This window comes from Rutidosis leptorrhynchoides, chromosome 9 (genome assembly GCF_046630445.1).
Source record: "Rutidosis leptorrhynchoides isolate AG116_Rl617_1_P2 chromosome 9, CSIRO_AGI_Rlap_v1, whole genome shotgun sequence".
Taxonomy (NCBI): domain Eukaryota; kingdom Viridiplantae; phylum Streptophyta; class Magnoliopsida; order Asterales; family Asteraceae; genus Rutidosis; species Rutidosis leptorrhynchoides.
This window is the reverse complement of record NC_092341.1, coordinates 97811663-97818795: the sequence shown is the minus strand read 5'-3', so window position 1 is coordinate 97818795 and position 7133 is coordinate 97811663. Positions and strand designations below refer to the sequence as shown.

Below are 7133 nucleotides of genomic sequence, written 5' to 3'. Positions count from 1 at the left end.
AAATTAAGATTGGGTTATTAGATTTTGTACCATAATTAACGTTTGGACAAAAGACCGACACTTGTGGACATTGGACTATGACTATTATTAGATAGGGGGTATTGTCTAATTGAGCGACAACTCATTGGAACCTGTCGAACCTATCTTCAAATTAGTTAATCTAATAACTATTAAAATGATTATGTATGTTCTATTTAGTGACGTTTATACGACATCTTTTACGATCATTTAATTAATTATTCGGGTTGGTTAATTGATTATTCATTCTGATCAAGTGGGTAAATTAATATTCATATCTCATTAAAACAGGGGTGGATTACATACAAGGATAATTGGTGTAATTGTTAACAAAGTATTAAAACCTTGGATTACGCGCAGTCGATAATCTGGTGTAATTATAAACAAAGTATTAAAACCTTGTTACAGTTCGAATCCCTAATTAGTTGGAATATTTGACTTCGGCAATAAGGTTAATTTGACGAGCATTTTATAATTATGACAGATGGACTATTATGGACAAAGACCAGATAGGTATCAAATAAATCCAGGACAAAGGACAATTAACCCAGATAAATAAATTAAGATCAAAACGTCAAACATCATGGTTACGGAAGTTTAAATAAGCATAATTGTTTTATTTCATATTTCATCGTACCTTTATTTACTGTCATTTTAATTACTGCAATTTACTTTATCGCAATTTAAATTCTGTCATTTATATTATCGTCATTTATCTTTACGCTTTATTTAAAATCGACAAACCGGTCATTAAACGGTAAAAAACCCCCTTTTTATAATAATAGTAATAATAATAATAATAATAATAATAATAATAATAATAATAATAATAATAATAATAATAATAATAATAATAATAATAATAATAATAATAATAATACGACTTATATATAAATATATATATTTATACAAATATAATTGTTTAAAAATATAGCGTTAAACTTGGCTAGTTCCCTGTGGACGAACCGAACTTACTAAAAACTACACTACTCTACGATTATAAATGTTGTAGCAAGGTTTAGGTATATCCACTCTATAAATAAATAAATAACTTGTGTAAAATTGTATCGTATTTAATAGTATTTCGTAACAAAAATATAACTATTTGGTATACACCTCCGCTCACACATCAAGTTTTTGGTGCCGCTGCCGGGGAACTAAGTGAAAAACGTTATATTTTATTAAAAATAGATTGTTGTAAAAATATTTTATTTCTTATTTCGTAAAATATTTTGTATAAGTGTTAAAAAAATTAAAAAGAAAAAAAAATATAAAAATATAAATATTTTTAAAATTTTATTTTACATATATAAAATTAAAAAGTATTTTTATTTTATTTTTAGTTTTTAAGTTTGTTTTTATTATTTTGTAAAAATTAAAAATCAAATAAATATATAAATTATATTTGGGCCGAAGCCTGTTAAAAGGCCGGATGGATTCAGGAATTCTTGGGTCATGCGATCGCATGAGCCAGTAGACTAAAATTCATGCGGTTGCATGGATGACTGGTCTGACACACATCCTAGGTAATTAATACGCAGTTAGGGTTTTATATTAATTATTATTATTATTAAACCTAATTAGGGTTTTTAGTTAATTAATATATATTTATTTCTAGTTTTAATATATAATTTGTAATATTAAGTTTAATTATTATTATTAACCATATAAATTAATACTTTTATAAAATAATAATATAAAAATAATATTTTTGTAAAATTTGTAATATTATCATTTTTATTTCTTTTTATAAAGTGTATATTTTAATCGTTTAATTCGTAAAATTGTGTATTTATCGTTCGTAACTAGTTTTAAGATATAGTTTTTGCCATAGTAGCTCTAGATTTTTAGGCTTTGCCGTAAAAACCCTTAAGTGCTTTTTCTTTAGACTAAGATTTAGGTGCTTTAGAATTTTTCGACGCCGTTTTAAGATTTTAGTACTTTTTAAGTTATTGCCGTTTTGGATATAGAATTCCTTTTAAGCTTTAATACCTTTAGGCGCAACTTTTTAGATTTAGTTTTTAGACTTTTAAGTTTCAACGTTTTTCTTTCTTATTTTTATTTTTCGACCTTTTACTTTTCGACGTTTTTCGACGCGCTCTTTTTGTTTCTTATTTCTCGAAGCTCTAGTTTTTAGGACATAGAATTTTCTATTTCTTCTCTAAAATTTTAAAACGAAAGTTTATTTTAAGCGGTTAAATTGATAGACATTCAAAATTTTCTAGTTCGTAGTAATAGTTGGATTTGTTAGTGGCGAGTTGTGGGCTTCCGATTTAAAGGGTCCTAGCTACCTGCTGCATCTGTTGGCTATTCGAAATGTGGGCAAAATTAGAAAAGTCTATTAATTTGATAATTATATAATTTTTATTTTTTTAACTAATAGGATATTCAGTGAATGCACCGAGCAAAACGTTCACCACCTGTAACTCGATCAAGACATCTAGCCAACATTGTCGCCATTGATTTTTCTCTAGAATCATCATCAAGTCGACCAAGTACTCCAATTCAAATTTCTGATAATCCATTTTTTGAACCCAACCTCACAATTGAGAATCCAGAGGATATTCAGGGACAATTCAGAGATCCTGAACCACTAATCATTTCTCCGGAACCACAAATTACTCATCCAGAGATTGATGATGAAGAAACCATTAAATCAGAATCCTCTGGTGATTCAGATTCAACAAATTCAATTATGGAAGTAACAGAACCTCTAAGTATAGAAGACCGAATGAGAGCCACACGCACGGGACAAGGTCACGCCATTATTAAGCCAGATATTAATGCACCGGATTATGAAATCAAGGGACAAATCCTACACATGGTAACTAATCAATTCCAATATAGCAGTACGCCAAAAGAAGATCCAAACGAACATCTTTGAACCTTTAATAGGATTTGTACTCTATTCAAAATCAGAGAAGTTGAGGATGAACAGATCTATCTCATGTTATTTCCCTGGACTTTAAAGGGAGAAGCCAAAGATTGGTTAGAATCGTTACCTGAAGGGGCGATTGATACATGGGATGTTTTAGTTGAAAAATTTCTTAAACAATTCTTTCCAGCATCTAAAGCCGTGAGACTTCAAGGAGAAATAGTTACGTTCACACAAAAGCCAAATGAAACTTTATATGAAGCATGGACAAGATTTGGAAAGTTATTGAGAGGATGTCCGCAACATGGTTTAGACACTTATCAAATAGTAAAATATTTTACCAAGTATGCGACGTTGCTACACGAAAAGACATCGACATAACAGCTGGTGGTTCCATTATGAAGAAAACCGCAACTGAAGATTACAAAATTATTGATAACACAGCCTCCCACTCGCATGAGTGGCACCAAGAAAAAGATATTTTCGTTCATATAAAGCGGCTAGAGCCGATTCTATCCATGACTTTGATTCTGTTTCCGCAAAAATAGATGCTTTCAAGAGACGAATGGAAAAGATGAATAAAGATATTCACGCAATACGAATCAGTTGTGAGCAATGCGGTGGACCACACTTAACGAAAGATTATCACATCGAACAAACCATGGAACAACGTGAGAATATTTCCTACATGAACCAAAGGCTGGGAAATAATTATCAAAATAATTATCAACCGCTAAGGCCAAACTTTAATCGAAATCAAAACATTCTTTACAATCCAAATGGACCCAACAATAACTCATACAACCAACAAGGTTCGAATAACCAACCAACTCAAAACAACACTTTAAATCAACAAAGACCTAGCTTGTATAAACCACCACAACAAACCGAAGAGAAAAAGCCAAATTTAGAAGAGATGATGGCAAAGCTAATGGAATCTCAAACATAATTTATTACATCTCAAACCTAAACAAATGAGAGGTTTGATCAATCATTAAGAACTCAACAAGCTTTCATTTTGAATCTAGAAAAACACGTAGGTACTCTTGCTAGCATGATGAGTGGGAGGGAACAAGGAAAGCTACCGAGTAATACTGAGTAAATCCTCGGAATGAGAATGTTAATATGGTATCAACAAATTCTGAAAAACCAGCATCAGAAGATGGGAAGGTTTTAGATATGAGTAACAATGAAGAATTTACAACACCACCACCCGAGTATGTAAAACCAGTGGTGGCACCATACAGACCACCCATCCCGTTTCCAAGAAAAGGAGTTGACTATGAGCAAGTAATAGGTAATAAAGTTTGTGACGCCTCTGGAAAGAAGAAGAAGAATAAGAAAGTACAAGAAACAAAAACCGTAAAGATAAACCCGGTGAAGACAGTTCCACTAAAACCTCCACCCTGGGTGGGTGATCCGGGTGAATTTATTATTCCTTGTCTACTTAGTGATTGTGTCATGTATGATGCACTAGCAGATTTAGGTGCAAGTGTGAGTGTTATGCCTCTTTCATTATATAAGAGATTAGGTGTAGGTGAGTTAAGTCCAACAGAGATGAGTGTTCGACTCTTTGATCAAACCAATATGCACCCAGTTGGAATTGCTGACAACCTACCCGTTCAAGTGGGTAATTTAACCTTTCTAGTCGAATTCATTGTCATTGACATAGAAGAGGACTCAAACATTCCTCTAATTTTAGGTCGACCATTCTTTGCATCCACCAGGGCGTTATTTGATGTACGAGAGGGTAGAATGACACTTAGTGATGGTGACAAATCGGTCACCTTTGTGATTCGAAAGACTAAATCTCCACCAACCAAAACGGTTGAACCAGCAAAAGCGATTGGAAAGAACCACATTGTTTTACCAACTCCAACGGTAGTGCTTAACAATAATAAAACGCCTAAGTGTGGGGAAAATGAAGTAACACCTAATGATGACTTGATAACAAAGAACCCCGTTGTTGATATGAAATTAAATGACTCCATTATTAATAGTTCAATGAAGAAACTTATTAAACGGATTCGCGATGCTAGAACTAAGGGGAACTTTAAGTTATGTAACCGGTTAGTATCCAATCTATCGCCTAAAGAAAAGGCGAAACTAGTTGAATTTGTGGATGTTACACAGGAATCCGACCAATGGCTTAAAGCAAAAGTTACAGATATGCAAGTTGATTATGGTCCAAGAGAAATTGACAATGAAGTTAACCACAATTTTGACACCACAGCTACCTAAGTCTGGGGAGATTCAAATGTTCTACAAAATAATGTTGTCTTGGGTTAGTTGTTCTGTTCTCATGTAGTTCCGAGAATGGAATCTGATTGGTCTTTTCCGCTAGCAGACACTAAAGAACTAGTTTTCTCCCCCCATTCTGAATTTTTGTTTTGTATGAAATTAATATGCATTTTTAAATTTAAGTTTTGTGTGAATTTAAAAACAAAAATTACTTTATTTCATTAAGTTTAAAAAATGATTTCTAAAATTCATCGTAAGTTAAAGACTAGTTCATGGAACCGAAATTGCTTTACTCGAGGGCGGGGCGAAAAATTTTGTTATCATTATTTTTAATTTTATTGATCTAAAGTATACCAAAAAAAAAAACCCAAAAATCTTTGCTTTTAAAACAATCACTTTAAAAACGACAAATTTTAAATTTTGTCGAGGGACGGACTAGGTAAACATACCGAAACTACCTAAAGTAAAAGGAAACAAAATTTTAAAAAAAAAATATTCGTTTAAATTGTTTTAATAAATAAAGGTTTTATATATAAAAAAATATATATATATAATAAAAAAATATATATATATATATATATATATATATATATATATATATATATATATATATATATATATATATATATATATATATATATATATATATATATATATATATATGTTTATATTTTATGTACAAAACAGGGTAAAACATCATATTTTCAAAGACTGACATTAAGTTCAGCAAAAGCTACTAATTTTAACGACAAGACGTAAAATTTCAAATGTGATATAACACAATATGTTTGCAAACTGGGTATTTTTAATCACTTTTCTACACTAATCACCTTCATGAATTTATAATTATAGTCTGATTTCATGCAAATGAAGGCATTGCATGATCTCAAGTGTGGGGAAGGGTTATAAATTCTCTCGGGTTTACACTTAGTTTATTTGCCAAATTTTGTGAAAATTTGAAAAGTTTACACTTAGTTTATTTTCCAAATTTTGTGAAAATTTGAAATTTTTTTCAATAAAATGAATTCAAAATCATGTTTATACATATTTATGAACGATAAAACTAGGTTTTATTACCGAAATTATTGTAACCTCGGAGAGAACATAAATGAGAAACAACCCAAAACGCTTGAATTCATTTAAAATGGAATAGAGGAGAATAAAAAGGCAAAGAAAAAAATAAATAAATAAAAGCTAAGTGTGGGAAGAATTTACCAATTTCTTTAAAACACATATCACATATTTGGTACAGATTATTGCAGGTACTTTTGCTTTGGACTAAACTAATCAGTTTTACCCGATTTATTGTAATACCTTAGAAAGAAAGATGGATCTACACGATGAATCAATTCCATCATTAAAAGGAAGTAAACTCTTCCAAAAAAGACACGCGCTTCTTGATTTAGATCAGGAAGTTGTCGTCCAGACCAATTGTAGAGTCTACGAAAAACCTTGAAAAGTTTTCTCGAAAATCAGCTGGAAATCCACGGACCTCAGCATCAAACAGGGTCGCCAAATAGTCAAACTTATCCTAACCATGAGAGGATCTGTCTCGTAAAATGGGGAGGGCGCCGTGTAAATTAGCTTGATAAGACTAATGAATTAGACCTCCAGAAAGGATAATCTCCTTAAAGATTAAAAATCAGCTTTTAAGCCTGATATTACTCAATCCTTGAGATTGACTTTAAAGATTGAGAATTACAAACTCATGGAATTCAATGATATCTAAACTCGAGCTTGAACGAGAAAATATTTTGATCAAATTAAAACCGATTTGTTTTCTGAAAACCTATTTTCAATGCGTTCATTACCATTGAACGTAAAATCCTAGGAATTCACCTGGAATTCATTAGGTCACCTAAACCAAATCGGGTGTCAACAGTAAGAACGGTGGTTGCATAGCATGGTCGAAGACAGGACCTTGTGCCAGACCGAAAAACTATAGGGTGATTTTTACTATTGCTCCTACAAAGGATAGTAATTGCATCCGACACATTAT

At 31.3% G+C, this 7133-nt stretch overlaps 1 non-coding gene across 1 annotated transcript; it reads right to left on the bottom strand.

Annotated features, from left to right (window-relative positions):
• Positions 1–3097: 3097 nt before the first annotated feature.
• LOC139869886 (small nucleolar RNA R71) lies at positions 3098–3204 on the bottom strand. Its single transcript, XR_011766464.1, has one exon. It is a non-coding gene; the product is annotated as a small nucleolar RNA R71 (small nucleolar RNA).
• Positions 3205–7133: the final 3929 nt, after the last annotated feature.